The following is a 16,632-nucleotide window of genomic DNA, read 5'->3' as shown; positions in this document are numbered from 1 at the left end:
ATGTCTCGTTGGTATTATTTAACCACAGATATCTATTACTTGCAGAAGTTACAACGGCGAATTGCCTGGTGAGATATCGAGCTTCTTGAGGGAAATGCTTAGGTTATTTGGGATTCATATACACTAAAAACCCCTCGTTTGGCCTCTGGCACGTATTCTGACCCTGCGGCATCGTCTTGGTACACTCCGGTGCCTCCCTTTGCAACGGTTAAAAAGAGCATCCCCGGATGTCCCTGCACAGCTAGATTGGGCAGGAGACAATTATGAATGAATGAATGAATGAATACACTTATATCGCCGGGGAAAGGATAAAAGTTTCTCTACTCCCACAGCAACTCTCAGAGCACTGGCGAACAATTAATTGTAAATAATGTGTAATAATAAACGGGGGTACAAGGGATAAAATCGGGGGATATAATTTTTGTCTCCTGTCTGTGCTAGCCCTGCTGTAGGCTTAGTACAAGATTTGCTTGCTCCCTATCGAGGATTCTTTTTCGAATATGAATATACTAGAACATCAGGATAAAATGGATCTTTATTGCATTGCGTTAAGCTTAAATTTTCCTTTTTAGCTCGGGCTTTGACGGACCGTTTGTAGAACAAAAATCAAAAGTCCAGAATTTGCGGCTTAAAAACCATGTACCATTAGATTTTACTTTGAGGATATAGAGTTTAATACTCGAGAACGACTCCTCGATTGCAAGTGAGCAAATCCTGTACCAAAGCTTCTGAATTTGGCTGGTAGTTGACAACCTCCCTGGCGCAATGGTGAGTGCTGTGAATTTAAGTAGGAAGTCTCGGGTTCGATTCCCGTCAGGGGCAATTTGGAAATTTATGATTTCTTAATTTTCTCTGTTCTGGTCTGGTAGGAGGCTTTGGCCGTGGCTAGTTACCACCCTACCGACAAAGACGTGCCGCTAAGCTATTTATAGTGTTCCGGTGTGATGTCGCGTAGAAACCGATTTAGGGGTATGACTACCATACTCCCTAACAGGTTAGCCCGCTACGAATGAATGAATATACTTTTATCGCACACCACAGAAAGTACATAGAACAAAAATAAAAGTCTAACAAAACAACGTATACACTTTGGCGGTCTTATCGCTACATAGCGATTTCTTCCAGGCAACCAATGGCGAAGATATGAAACAGTTACAGAAAATAGTTAGGTGGTGCATATACATATACCCATAAAACAAATATTTCATTACATAAATATCTACATAGAATATTTAAAAAAAAAAAATTGTTACTAAAGACAAATAAATATTTAAGTAATTGGCATCGGCTAGGTACTTTAATTATTACTATAACAAAAATACAATAGAAAAAGTTAAATAGTCCACAAAGTTTTTTAGTTTGTTGTAGCCGTTCAAAATCGCAAAACAAAACGTTTTTGTTCTAATTATGAGTTAATAAAAATTTATAGTTAATTCTGCAACATTGTTAACCAATTATGTTTTACTTACTACCCTAATACATTTGACAAGGAAAATAATAATTATCATTATTATTTGCTCTTGAAAGGGTCAATAATTAAAACGTAAAGAAACGTTTCAATCTCGGCTACATGATACGTTAATAATTGCTTTGCTTTTTGTAACAAGATAAGGTCCAGTTTATATTGAGAATATACACATTAGATTTTTCTGTTTTGAATGATCAAAGAAAAGAAAATTGAAAGTCATAATTTTATCTTGGTAATTAATTGGTCTTTTACACTTAAGCTAAATGGAGCAATGAAATGAGGCGATCTGAATTAATGAGTTTACCAAGCAATCTACCTTACCTTTGAGTTACCTTACATTTGTAATTAAATACAAACATTTTCCTGCGACAGCCTTACAAACTTTCATCTACTATTCTACGCCCGCCCAACCTTGCTATTTGGTATCGCTAGGCGTTCCTTACGATTTTTCGATAATGCTTGTCTCCTTTGGGTCGTAGCGTAATATAAAAGTGAATATAAAAGCCAAATATCATTCACATATTCACTGATTACTGACAAAAATACAATTATTGGTTCCGGAAATGAATCCCGTAGGAATCTCGTAAATAAAATCTATAAATATAGATAAAAAGTATCCTATGTTTGATTCCAGGATGCAGTTTATCTCTGTGACTACAATATTGTCAAAGTCAGTTCAGCGGTTGAGTACACAGGCAACAAACATAAATGCATGTTACATTTATGACTCCTCTTGTGTTTTGAAGTCGGTTAAAGGCTTTCCTTCTGCGTGCGCTTACAAATCAGCATTACATCAGATTATAATTTATAGGCACCAAAAGTATTATTTATTACTTAAGTCGCAAAAATATGTTGTCCAAAGTGTACGGAGCTTTAATGATTCGCTTAGGCATGCAATGCATTTGACAACAACTGCATGCTATGCGCATGTAATTCTAAAAATCAATTAATGTCCAGTAAGACCGTCAGCGCTCTTTTTACGTGACACGCCTGGGTACTTGAATTATTCATCTTTCGTTCTACTTTTTATGTTTTTGTGGATAGGTAGGTCTAGGTACCTATGGCTGTGCGTACTAAACAGTGTAGGCATTTAATAAGTAACTTAAATGGAGGGTCTAAGCTAACCCGTAACCCTTCTCTAAGATGGAAGATGATTATGATATTGACTGTTCTCAGCCTAGGGATGCTTCTAAGCTGAATATATTAATAGTTGCTAGCTCCCAAACTTTTGCTCATTTTACCATTTTATGGTTAACGTTTAGAAAAATAGAGCTAAAATAATTACTGTCAACTGCTAAATGGTATGAAGTGACTAACCGTTTGTTCGAGAAACACTACTAAAGTGGAGTGGTCTTTGATGCTTTAATATTAGTCGTGTACACGGCTGTATGTTCTTAATTCTATGGCTAAATGATTCTAATAAGCATTACTCGTGTAATTACAATATAAACTTTATTTTACCTAATTAGTAATTTTAATGTCATACCCCAAATCGGTTTCTAAGCGACATCCTACAGGAACTCTTAATTAATTGACGGCTAGTCTTTGTTGGAAGGGTTGTTATAGCCTCGGCCGAAGGTTTCTACCAGACTAGAAAAAAAAACCAATTGGCCCTGCTTCGGTTCGAACCCTGGACCTCTCACTTATTAGACCACAGCGCTCACAATCATCACTTTTGTTTGCATACAGTTCTTTTATTTCACATAAATATGCAGGTTTTATGACAATAAGAACCAATCAATCCGGTTTTAAAAGTTATGTTTGCAAAGATCTAGACTTATTTTATTGGAGTTATTACTAAAATTATAAATGCGAAAGTGTGCTTGTTTGTTTGTTTGTTCTTCTTTCACGAGTTAAGTTAAGTTATGTTACTTTTGGCATAGAGTTAGTTTAAAGGACGTAGAGTAACAAAGGCTTAACTTTTTATCCCAGAGAAACAAACGGGGTGTGTAAAAACCCGCAGTAGGTACTGTATGCATCATTTAATAGCGCTATTTATAACCATGATAAAAATCTCAATAAATAAATAAAGTAATTATGATCTTTTTTTTTACAAAAGATAAACACGAGTTAAACAATGCGGAAGTCATTTTCACGCATAATATCCACATGTAACCCAATGCATAAGCTACTTTTTGTTTGCTATTAAAATATCAATATTTCATAGGTACGAAACAAGCCCATGTAGCAATTTATCAATATAATGGATGGACTATTTGTTAATGCGTACGTACTTACCTACTGGTTTGATCTAAATCGTAATTTTATTTCTGACCAACGAGTGGAAAAGTCAAGGATAATTGTTAATCTAGTCAAACGATTATTTTAAGTTATTCGTAACTATACTTTTTATTCCATTATAAGTTAGCCTTTGAATTGAATAAGTAAGTGAGAATACATTTTAAGATGATATCGGGTTAACCTGTTAGGGGTATGGCAGTTATTTATTTATTTATTTTACATCTTGTTAGTACAGCAGGGCCACTTACACTAACTAGATAGAACTCCATAATTTGTTCATAACTATAAGACAAATGAGTGAAAGATGACATTAAACATTATAAAAAACATGATATTAATATAGTGTACTGATACTCTGCGATTAAAGGATTATTTGTTAAAGGAAAATGCATACAATTCTACAATAAACTAACCATTGAAATCTTGGACATGTCTTTTAAAAAATTCAAAGTTTGTATTAAACGTAAGCTTATAGAAAAGTCCTATTATAGTCTAAAGGACTACGTAATCGATAAAAAAGCTTGGTTGTGAATTATTGCTTTAACCAGGTTGCTCTTCTAATAATTTTAAATGACAATGTGAAATGGTGATAACAAAAAAAAAGACCCGGCTAAGTTTGTTGTGGGCTTCTTCTTAGACCAGGACGCGTTTGGAACCCTCGTAGCTTTAGTTTTAAGTTTACGAATATGGTTATCGGTCATCTCACTGATGATTTGACTTTGACTTTGTACTCTGTTATATTAAATCCATACTCCTAATGGGTTTCTAACCGGCATCGTACTGAAACGTAGCACGGTTTTGTTTCATTTAAAAAGTTCATGCTCATCTAATTTTCATAACGCACCAAAATTCATTATATAAACTCATTTTCGCTTTTGCGTGTACAAAAATTAACTGTTGACTTAAGTACGACCGAATAATCAATCTAATCCAAATGGCGGATACTCTTCTCTGGCTGAATTTAGAAGTGCTATACTTCTAAATTCAATTAATCAGACGTAGGTTGAATCGGGCGAATCAAAACAAATTGATAAAAAGATAACTCGCATGTGTCTCACTGAAAAAATAAGAGTTGATTTGATGTTTTTTTTATTATTAACGTATATTATTATTAGAAAGATTTACAAAAACTGAAATTAATTCTAATATATTGTTGATTTATTTACTGTATTATTTACTTATTTACTGTATCACTTCTCATAACTTATTGTTTACAAAGTGGCCTTAATAACACACTTTATAAAGCTTTTTTGAGAGAACGTCCTTAATTTTACGGCCTCTTTTTTACTGATAGGTGAAAAACCAATATAATAATCTTAAATCACATCATTATCAAACGGATATTTCATTATTAACGCAATCAAAGAGTGCAAGGATGAGCAAAGGGGCGGTTATCAGTGAATCAACGGAGCGGCGGATATTACGAATGTTTGTAAATGCAACATTCAAATAAATTCGTGATAGATAGTTCTGTGTTTTGTTTTTTCTATATACTTCTTCATCGTCATTCTCTATGCGATCCCTTTTCTTGAAAATGTAAAATGTAACTGAGTTTCTGGCCGGCTTCTTCTCGGTAGAATCTGCCTTCCGAACCGGTGGTGGAGTCACTACACACAGACAGACTTGACGTTTCAAAAGTGCTTATATCAGGCCTACTTGAAATAAATGAATTATGAATAGGCGATGGTTTTCTATTTATCATCTGGTGGGTCATCTGCCTAGTCGCACTATTATTACTATAAAAAAATAGCGCGTGCAGACAGTCAAAGTCGGTAGTATGTATTCGGTCAAATGTAGAGATTGGTCACTATCTCTACATACTCTACATAATTCTTTAGTTAAGTTTTGCATAACAATCCACTAGTAAAAAACATGTCGACATTCAAATAATTGCTAACACTTGATTCTTAATCACATTTAATTGTTTATGCCTCTGGCTAAATCTAATGTACAAGTATGCTTCTGCGAAGTAAGACTAGCGCACTGAGGGTTCTGTAGGTACCTTGTATTAAAAGGTTTAAGGTTTTCATTTTTTTTTAGCTATAACTAATAAATTATTGAAAACTATTGATTATAACCCGATCAGCACTTCGCAGTGCATGCAAGGAACATGTCCTACAAACTGTTACCCTTTGTCCATCAGTCTAAGACAAGAGAAGGGTTAAGATTTGTATGCCTGTAACTACACTGGCATTCACTCAAAACTGGAACACAGCATTGCATCAATAAAATAAATATAAAGTAAATATACTATGACAATACACACACCGCCATCTAGTCCCAAAGTAAGCGTAGCTTGTTTTATGGGTACTAAGATGACTGATGAATATTTGTATGAACAATAATCAAAATAATAATAATAATTGTTTATTGTTCAATAAAACATAGGTACAAGTTACATTACATCTGCACAATAGGTATAAAAAATATATTTATGTTATAAATTACACGGATATACAGAAATCAACTGTCCCTAAGCTAGGTATAAACCTGTTTTACAGGCAACAGTTCTCTCCTTATAAATGTGATTCGTTTAAAACAAAAAAAAATTAAAGCTATGAATTCGCAGGTAACGCTGGTATTGCGTGTAAATTACATAAATACTTATAATAAACATATAAACATCCAGGCACTGAAAAACATTCATGTTTCACACAAAAAAATTCCAGTTGGTGGAATCGAACCCACAGTTTTGGACTCAGAAAGTAGGGTCGCTGCCCACTGCGTTAATCGGCCGTCATATACTACACGGGAGGCCTGTGGGTTAAATATACTCAAAGGGCACTGAACACATTACGTGTACAGTATAATAATGGGTTTAGGATACTGTTGGGTTTGCCGAGGTTCTGTTCAGCGTCTGGGATGTTCGCTCAGGAGCTCATCGATGATTTTTACGCCATTATAAGGAAAAATACGGCATCCCTCCTGACAAGGTTGCGGTCGAGCTCAAACAGTATCCTGAATATGTTAGCGGGAAAGTTTGATTCACCTATCTTGCAACACTTCATGTCGGTGCTTGTACGGTGAAGCAAATTGTATTGAATTTATCCTATAATATAATATAATTCTATAATATAATATAATTAATTAATACTAACATAGTCGTTTAAGCTGTATTACTAACAAAGGTTAAGTTAAGTTGTCTTAATAAAGAGATTATTATTATTATTATTATTATCATTTATTATTTTTCTTTTTTTTTTAAATTATTAACAATGCTTAAGAATAAATTAAAAAACACTATTAAAAATTTATAAAAAAAAAACTTCCACCCTCCGCTTGCGGGGCTTTTGAATGCCCAAGCAACCGGTGGTCAGGGCTCCAGAGTGAGAAACCTCCTCACAATACGCGCCGTTTCAAGTACTACTGCCTTCTGTATCCGACCCTTGATCCAACAACCAAGCGAAAGCTTCTTGAGATGTTGGTCGAAGCTTTTCGCGAGAAGACCATTGACTGAAACGACTATCGGAACAACAACGGTCGACTCAACATTCCACATGGCGGTAATCTCGTGAGCAAGGTCCAAGTATTTAGACACTTTTTCCTTTTCAGCTTTCACCAGATTATCGTCATGTGGAATAGTTATGTCAACAATTATTGCACGGCGCACTGATCGATCGACTAGCACTATATCAGGTCTATTAGCTGTAATATACCTGTCAGTGATAATCGTTCGATCCCAGTAGAGCAATGCACTGCTATTTTCAAGAACTGACGCCGGGTCGTACCTATAGTAAGGCATCTCAAAATCGATAAGGCCAAACCGAAGAGCAAGTTGTTGATGAACTATCCTGGCTACTTGATTATGTCTGTGCAAGTATTCGCCGTTAGCAGGATGAGAACACCCGGAAACTATATGCCTGAGGGACTCCCCAGGACGATGACACGCTCGACATATGTCTAGAGTGCCATCTTTCATAATGTGTTTCCGGTAGTTTCTCGTCTTGATAAATTATTATTATTATTATATACTGCTTGGCTGCAGAAATTAGCATGGCGGTCGTTTTTCTCCTGACGATCTCTGTCACAAAAAGCTCTACTACTACTCAATTATTATTTCTTGGTTAAATTATTCGTCCGCTTTAAAAATAAATGAATTATATCGGTCTTGTTTTGGATTGTTTTGTCAAATTCTTGTAGGATTTTTATAGATTTCTAAAAAAATCTGTGCTATTTAGATACAACGTTTCATTTATTTTTTAAAATTTACTCAAACGAAGTATTCCTTTTGTGCAGAACGATCTTATTTTTCCTTATTTTTTCTACCGTAGAGCGAGGATCACCGGTATGTAACTACTTTTTGGGTCATACTGAGGGTACTAGAAATAAACATGGTATAACGTCGGAATTTAGGTCGAAATAGTCAACCAACAAATTTCAAATGTCAAAGCCTTACAACCTGTCAATGAGTTGGACTTTTATAAAGAAAATATTTTTTGAAAGACGTCGTAGACGTAGGCACTCTATTGCTATAGCAACTTAAAATTTTTAGAAATGTCTTGCTTTTCTCTTGTTATAATCAAGACATTTCTAGATAATAATTTGCTGTAAGGTTCCGTTTTTCAATAAGAAGTACGGAACGCTAAAGACATCGATAAGCAACCATTTTTTAAATATTGTATCGTGACTATCACTGGCTCACCTTATCCAACTATTTCAATGTTACTTAAATAACCTGCATTGTAATGTAAGTATCTGTTAAAAAGGTAAGTTTATTGATTCGAAGTATAGGGAAAGGTGTGTAGCGTCAATGTATGATTATGGAGGTAGTAGGGTTATTAAATTGCCTGTGGTCGAAAACGCAACACTTAGACAAATAATTACTACTTGTTCAACCTGGTTTTAATATGCCAATATATTATAATTAAATAACAGACGACCACACCTTAGAAAACTGTAAAATTCGGCATCTAAGACTTAGTGTACACAGCGCGTTATCGTAACACCAGTAAAATACACCAGTAAACTTTTTATCTCGTGCGTGCAATGCTTTTAACAACAAATATTTTGAGACGGACATTTTTTATGTCAAAATTGGCACTTTTAGGAAATTTATTATAGCAAAATAAGTATTAGAAGCTTTAAAGTTTTTGTTTTTCAATTTTGTTTTAATTAAATTATTATTTTTTTCTTTTTTTGTATAATAATTGCTTGCTAGGTACTTATTCCTAAGCAATTGTGGTAAATGTTATTGTATTATATGTATAACCAAGTTGTGGAAACTTCATTGGGTTATGTGATACAAAAATACGGCATTACTTTTATGTGTAATAATACTGTTTGTTTCCCTTGAAAAGCTAATAAATAAATAAAATGCTGAACTGAATATATCTAGCAAACTGATTAAAACTATATTTGGGAAAAGTATTTCAGCTGTTAGTTATGTATTAGGTATTGTTTGTTATTTAGTTATGCAAGGAACACCTCCTTTATACTTCCGCCCTATGTGCATCAACCTGAGACACCTCATGTGCAATTTTGTTAAACATTTTTTAAACCCCCGACGCAAAAACGACGGGTTGTTAAAAGATAGACTAGTCAGTTTGAGAGTGTGTGTGTGTGTATGAACGTATGAAAATTAATTTGTGAATTAGTCGGGAATATTCTTAGTAATGTTTGATAAAAATCTGTCCAAAATGGCTGCCACCTCGAACGAAATGTTGTATTTTTTAAAACTACCACGATGTGAATATCAAATGAAAGGTCTTGACTAGTTTTATAATGTACACTTTATTGAAATTTTTCATCTTTTTTGTGTTTTTTGAGTCCAATTTCCGATACGCTACTGTTAGCTCTAACTTTGCTATGTCAGTTATCCGCGTTTTAAGTACGCAATTGAAATAGCACTTACTTGCTTTAACAGTGAAGGAAAACATCGTGTGGAAACCTGCATGCCTTCTTTCTCTATAACGTTCTCAAAGGCGTGTAAAGTCTACCAATCCACACTTGACCAGCGTGGAGGACTACGGGTTTAACCCATTTCATTCTGAGCAGACCTACTATGTGTTGCCGTGGTAATAAAAATAAACCAATTTATATACATATATATATATAATCTAAATAGCTATAATATAATGTTATATTTTTACAGACAAACGTAACAGAATCGTCGTAAGCAATCTTATTATAAATTGAATAAAGGTCACAAGATATAAGACCTAGACTGGACGTATCATATGATCTAATTTGTAGGGCAAGTCAAAAGGAAGGCATTATATAATGTTTCATTCGGTTGACCGAGCTTTGGGGTCACAAGAATCGAGTTAATGGTGTCAATTCTATTGTATATAAATTTGTATATTAGGTACTAAATTCAAAATTATTTTATTTCTAGTAGACTTACTTTACAAGCACTTTAGAAACGTCAAATATGTCTTTTTGAGTGACTCTACCACCGGTTCGGAAAGCTGAGTCTAGCGAGAAGAGCCTGCAAGAAACTCAATCATTGCTCTTTTCTAACATCAACATTTAAGAGCTGGCTACGTTGAAACTACCTTTTCATGTCTGGTCTGGAGCCTTTACTACGCAACAGGTTACAACCATAGCGGCGAAGAGGCACCCAGAGCAATTTAGCATTTCGGCACATACCTTTTAGAACTATACGCAAGTAAAGTTAACGTAAGCTCGTCATGTTCTATATTTGAATGCACAAAACACCGACAGCCACAATATTGATATAAAATGCTCATCAAGTGCATTTTAACACGCTTTATATTAGCTTCACTTGTATGTTTCTATATTTGTAACCGACTAATTAGTGCGCGATTATGACCCACTTTAAACGGAAAGATTTTATTCAAATTTTGCACACTTTTTTTTAAGTTGGGCGCAGTGGTCTTCGTCATCCTTAGACTATTATTTCAATAGTCTTCTCTCATAGGAGAAAGGATACCTACTAAGCTGCTACATTGCGGGTTTCCAGACTCATGGGAGATATTTAGTGAATTTATCATGGAGTCAAAGACTAGGACAAGGACCCGAAGCTTAAAGTGTTCTCCGAGACATTAGACATGGGCCCCTCCAATAGCCTGACTCAGGGCGGGTAGTGATTATTTTTTACTTTATATACAACTCGACTCGGAAATCATACCGAGGACATCGTGAACTATAAATGAATAGGTGTACAAACCACTAGGCCAACGAGGTAGTTATTTTGGTAATCTTATAAGAAGTAAATTTTTCAATATATACATAAACATCCCCCATTGGATCCCACTCCGTAGGGATTGTTCTAGTTTAACGAACTTCTGACTATATCGTTAGGTATACCATCAGCTAATGCAAGCTAATATTGTAGGAAAGTATTTATTTAGAAAATGTAGTACTTCGTATTTTGCTTTTACGTTTAGGATTTACGAGGACTCGACGACCCCAGATTGAAAGAAGCGCGTAAATAGAACGTGATAGAACAGAGCAAACTATTAGCAGGGATCACTGGGCATAAGTAGGAATATGAAAATCAATACAAAAGACCAGCATTGGACGTCCATCGGTTGAATTATGAAAATGAGTAATGACGTCAAGGATTGTGCGATACTGATCAAAGCATTTCAGCTTCATTTAGCGTGACAGGTTAGAAATTGTTATAATAATAAAGACATCAATTACGCTACGTTAATGTGTATTTGATACGTGATCGCAATATTCCGAGTACATTTATGAATGAAATTACTCGCAACAGTAAGAGGTAGATACCTATACGCGTGAGCAAACGTCGTTTATATTTATACAATTTATTACACAGGTAGTGATAAAATAATTTAATAGAAAGATTGGGAGTTCTCTAGAATATTCGAAATAGTTTTTAGGTAAAATTGTAAAATTGGTAAAATTTTTACAGTGATCATTTTAATCATCCTCGTACACCTTTAAAAGTGTTGCGATGTTTGCGATGTACCCTCCATAGCAAACACTTTTGTGCGGTCAATGGAACGTTATTGTAAGAAGTTCTCTTTTTCATGAATTATTATTGGTTTTTATTATTGAATCCAAAAATGGTTAGGCAACACAAGCTTTTCTTTTAAGGGTTGGGAATTATTGTGCGTAATGTAATAGCGTGGCTCGCCCTCTATCCTTAATCAAGAAGGCACGTGCCCAAGCTAAACGTTCTCTACCAAACTATTAAAACTCTTGATAAAGGTATTTTAAAGTATGTTTTTTGAAAAACGCAGTACCTATCTACAGTAATCTCAAAACCTTTTAGTCGCCCTGAAGAGAACTAGCGCATAGTACAGGGCGGCTATAAGGATTGCAGACTATAACTGTATCTAACAGTATACAACGGGCGCTGTTAAATTGTGTTATATGTATGAAGACGTGCATATCTTTTCAGATAAAGGGTTGGTTTCGGTGCTGATCCGAATGTTACAAAATCTCATTAAAATAAAATTGAAAGTGCATAAACTACTTAACTTTTTTTTTTTTTAAATGAAACAATGCTTCAGCTTTTTTTATTGTTGATTTTCATATATTTTATAAAAAAGGGAAATAATAATTACAAACTAAAATTAATATTTACAATAAATATAAGCCGTCTAAATGTTCACTTATGGGCATGGTACCCAAAATTCTGGCGCTATTGCCCCTTTGAATAGCTAGACTTAGCCGTTGGGCTAAATAAACGCCAGTCGGTACGGTCACCAGACGTAAGGACCAATTTTTGTGACACTACTTAACTCCGAAAAGCTAAAAAAAATTTACGTCGGATATTGCACAGGCCTATTGCATACGCTATTTTATTTTTGTTTATAAATTAGTTAAAATAAAATATAAGGTATTTTCTATCTATAGGAGATCTCTTATACTTGGTGCGCAATCCAATCTTAATGTCTTCTCGTTGTAAAAAAAGCTTTGTTTAATAATCCCTCTGATGTTGAAAGGGGTTTTTATGAAGTTCTTCAATAACTTAATCGGTTTACTACACTATCATTGTTATAAGTGTTAAATGTTATTGCTACGGTATTAAGAATGGTATGGAATTCCTTATATAAATATCTACTAGACCTCCGGTTTAAAGGAACTAGTCCAAATACCTGTCAAAGTCACATGGATCTATGAACTCGTGGAATTATCCAGAAGCGCGGGTGAAAGGGCCGGTGATTTGTTCAAGGTTAAGAACACCGACAGTGCACTGGTTTGCCCTTGCGTGGGCTTTTCTATCATTGTCTCTCGGAACAAGTAGAACATAGTTAATATATTTTGACTATCTAAAATAATATCTAGGTCTGCAATCCTTCGTCGGGAAATAATTTATCAATGACTATATTTCGCTCAGTTATTTAGCAAAGACAACTGGTACCTGTATAAGCTGTTTTTCTATCAGAGATGTGCTGAGTTTAGGGATGCGCAGAAAGTGCCAAAAGATTTTGTTATACAAGTTTTTATATTAAAAAAATACTAACGGTTTATTTTTATAAATATAGCTGGATGTGGAAATATGGATTTTTTTTTTCTTAGCCATAGTAGAGCTTTTTAAATTCTTTTATTTTTTACTAGTGGTTTGAGTCAATGGTAATGTAACATCAAATTCGATACGTTTTCAATACCTGTTATTTTATATTAATAGGTATTTCAAACAATAAATATTGATATTTTCTGCAAGCCTAGCTGAGCTGCGTAGCTTAGAAAACAATGTTTAATTCCGTGGCGCAGTGCATGAGTGGAACTCTTGTGGCCCTTCCACGGAATCCCGGGGTTCTGCGGACCACATTTTAGGAATTGCTGCTCGAGAAGCAAGAAGAATTATGTACATTTATCATTACTGAAAACGACGGTCACATAAGTTATACACGGCCAATTGTGAAGCTCCTAAAGACCCTGACTCTCAGCTCAGTTGCCAGACTATGATGATCCAAAAAACGAACTTGTTTGTCATAAAATGATGTGGAATCTATATTGCTACTAGCTCTCGCTTTATAGCTTCTGTGATCTTTCAAAACGGCGGCTGCTATGACATCTGTAGCAAATGAATAATTGATAATACCTATCAGAAGTGGCTGAGCATTCCCTCATAAATCTTATTTTGTAATGTTTAATAATATCTTTATAGTAGTAGAATAAGCCAGTACCTATTTCTCCTCGGAGGTGTTTTTGTATAGCGATGGATCTAGTATTGTTTCGGTTATCTATTGCCATGTACCTACCTTGTAAGGAGGGGATGATTCTCGTACCCCGCGATTGGCCTGATGACCTTTCGCAGTAGTGATATATACATATATATATGTTTGTGGTATTTAGTGCTCAATAACAATACATGCACTACTGCATTACAATCAAACCAGTAGTTTTAAAAGTTTCGTATCCGAAGGGTGCCGCCAGAGGACTAAATTTTCAACGGTGTGTATCTCTATTGCCCCTCCAATGAAAATGATATAAGTAATCCTTAATAATAAAAAGTAAAATAAAATCCGAAACATTATTTTACTCCAAAACTTTTATAAATAACCAAGAAAACCTTGCCTACTCCAAAATTGTATCGTTCAAAATGACGGGTGCATGATTTCCAAATCGATTGAAACAGTACAGGATAAATGTACGACAAATGTACGTGATTGTACTATACTTTCTATAAATGTAGGTACATTTATAGTTTGTTAAGAAAACATCACATCAAATTGAGCCGCCGTTCTGTTGTTAGGGTGGCGGATAAATTCTTCCTATATACACTTTTTAAATAAGACATGTTCAAATGACTGTACGTCAATTGTCATATGGAAGGCTCAGTTTGTAATACCCTTCATCTACCCTGCATCTTTTAGCTCGAGGTCATTACGGAAACTGGAGGCTAATTTAGGCTATTTTAAATTGGTTTAGTGAAACTAAGGATTAAGAACATTTCAAGCTTCTGAGGTTAGAAGCTGTGCCAAGAGCTAATAGGATACTCAAAAAAGTAAAAAGTCCTGTAATTACCGATGTATACATATCCCGATGACTTACATAAATGGTAACAAGTTATATCTATGAACCCTTCATAAAGACAATGACCTGTGACAAGGTCTATAGGAACAAAACATTTTTGAGCTACGCATCAGCATTTTTACTTAGCAACTTTAATGCTAAATGGCCGAATGTTAAAAGTTAGAGATAGACCTAGATCTAGAAGTAATCCCTCACAGATCTTCCTCCTATTAGAATATTAGCTTAGCATACAGCACAACGAATATTTGTAAAGCTGTAGTGTCTTTACTCAAGGCTTCAACACGTAGGTAATCAAGAATATGTGGCTACGTCGCAATACGAGATTTTCAGATTGGTCTAGAAACCTAGAAAGGTCAAATGTATGAGTAACACCTTACCAAGATTTTGTTTACATGAATATTGACACCAAGATATAAACTTAAACCTAGTGCTTTAAAGCTTAATTATATCATAAATTCCTTGAATTAACAGACTATGACGTTTCTACATACACACGGACGTAAAGTCTAGATGTTTTTTTTATTCAAGGCAAGGTAATTGTAATGAAAAATACCTGTCATTAAGTTTAACTCATTTGTAAACGGATCTGTTCGAAATGATCCGTACGAATAGATTACATTAGTCTGTAGGTAAATCTTTAACCTCCGACGTAAAGGAGGTGTTATAAGTTAGACAGATTCAACTTAAAATAATTGGGTTCCATTTTGATTCACTAGCAATGGCTAGCAAATCATAGGGGCTATATCGCCACTATTTTGGTTACCATACCAATAAGTGAACAGTAAGATTGATTACCTATATTTTTTTTAAGTAATTATGTTAGTTTTAAATATAATCATTTTTATATAATAGGTTGAATGTTGTTATAATATATTCTTTATTAACAACTCAATTCACTAGAATCAATCTTCAAATTGCAACGTTTCAATTATAAGTATAGATACCATACCTGCCTTGTTGACTTTTGCTGAGGACTGCAAATCACAAAGTCCTGGGTTCGGGTAAGGCCAGTGACTAGTATTAGGTTTTTCTATAAATAAATTCTTAGTACCGTTCTGGAGTTTGGAAATTGGTGGTAATTACCCCTGTATAACGGAGAGCATGTTAAGATGTTGACTACGCTTGATCTCTTTTCGCTGGTGTCGGATCTGCCGTCTCATCAGACTATGAGAGTGAGGGAGTAGAGAGTGCAACTGCGTTTGCGCACACGCTTGTGCTCTATAATACCTCTCGAGTAATTGGAAAGTCTGGAGATTGATCACTGTGGCCGAAATCGGTCAGGGAAACAATTTATAGATATTTATAGGTTCCATAAGTGGAAGATGTTTAGGCCTATAGGATGTGCACGCTACTGAGTATAACAAGGTTTTTTTGTAAGTATTTTGTCATGTAAGCACCTATATTACTATATCATCAATATTTCAATGTTAAGAGGTGATAGCTTTGTGGCCTTAGCTTTTAGGCTTCACTTTCGGGTGCCGAGTTCGAATCCCAGCAACGCACGTCTAACTTTTCTAAGTTACGTGCGTTTTAAGCAATTAAAATATCACTTGCTTTAACGGTGGAGGATAACAGCGAGGGGAAACCTGCATGCCTGTCAATTCTCACTGTGGGAGGAGAACCGCGCTCTGTAGTGGGCCCGCAATTGGTTGATAATATTAAGATGACTTCAATGAATTATGTCAACAATGCTGAATAAACTTAAGGAGAGATTAATCACATTTGCAAACAAAGCACCTATCTAGATTTAGATGATTTAAAATAAATAGGTAGTACTTTATCTTTTATCTGCGGAACGAATTAAAAGATCATAGATTATGAAATCTTAACCAAACCGAAATAATAGAATTCGCCTTGGACTTTTAACTAAATAGGCATATATTAAATGTTTTGGGTATTGAAGGCTTTAATTTTTGTAAACAACTTCTTTATCCTCGTAACATAATAATAATTAGGTTGTGTGTAGGTAGGTAGACGGAGCATAAATGATTGCATAAAATATCGTG

Source organism: Pararge aegeria, chromosome 12, assembly GCF_905163445.1.
Source record: "Pararge aegeria chromosome 12, ilParAegt1.1, whole genome shotgun sequence".
Lineage (NCBI taxonomy): Eukaryota > Metazoa > Arthropoda > Insecta > Lepidoptera > Nymphalidae > Pararge > Pararge aegeria.
Note: the sequence above shows the minus strand (reverse complement) of the source record.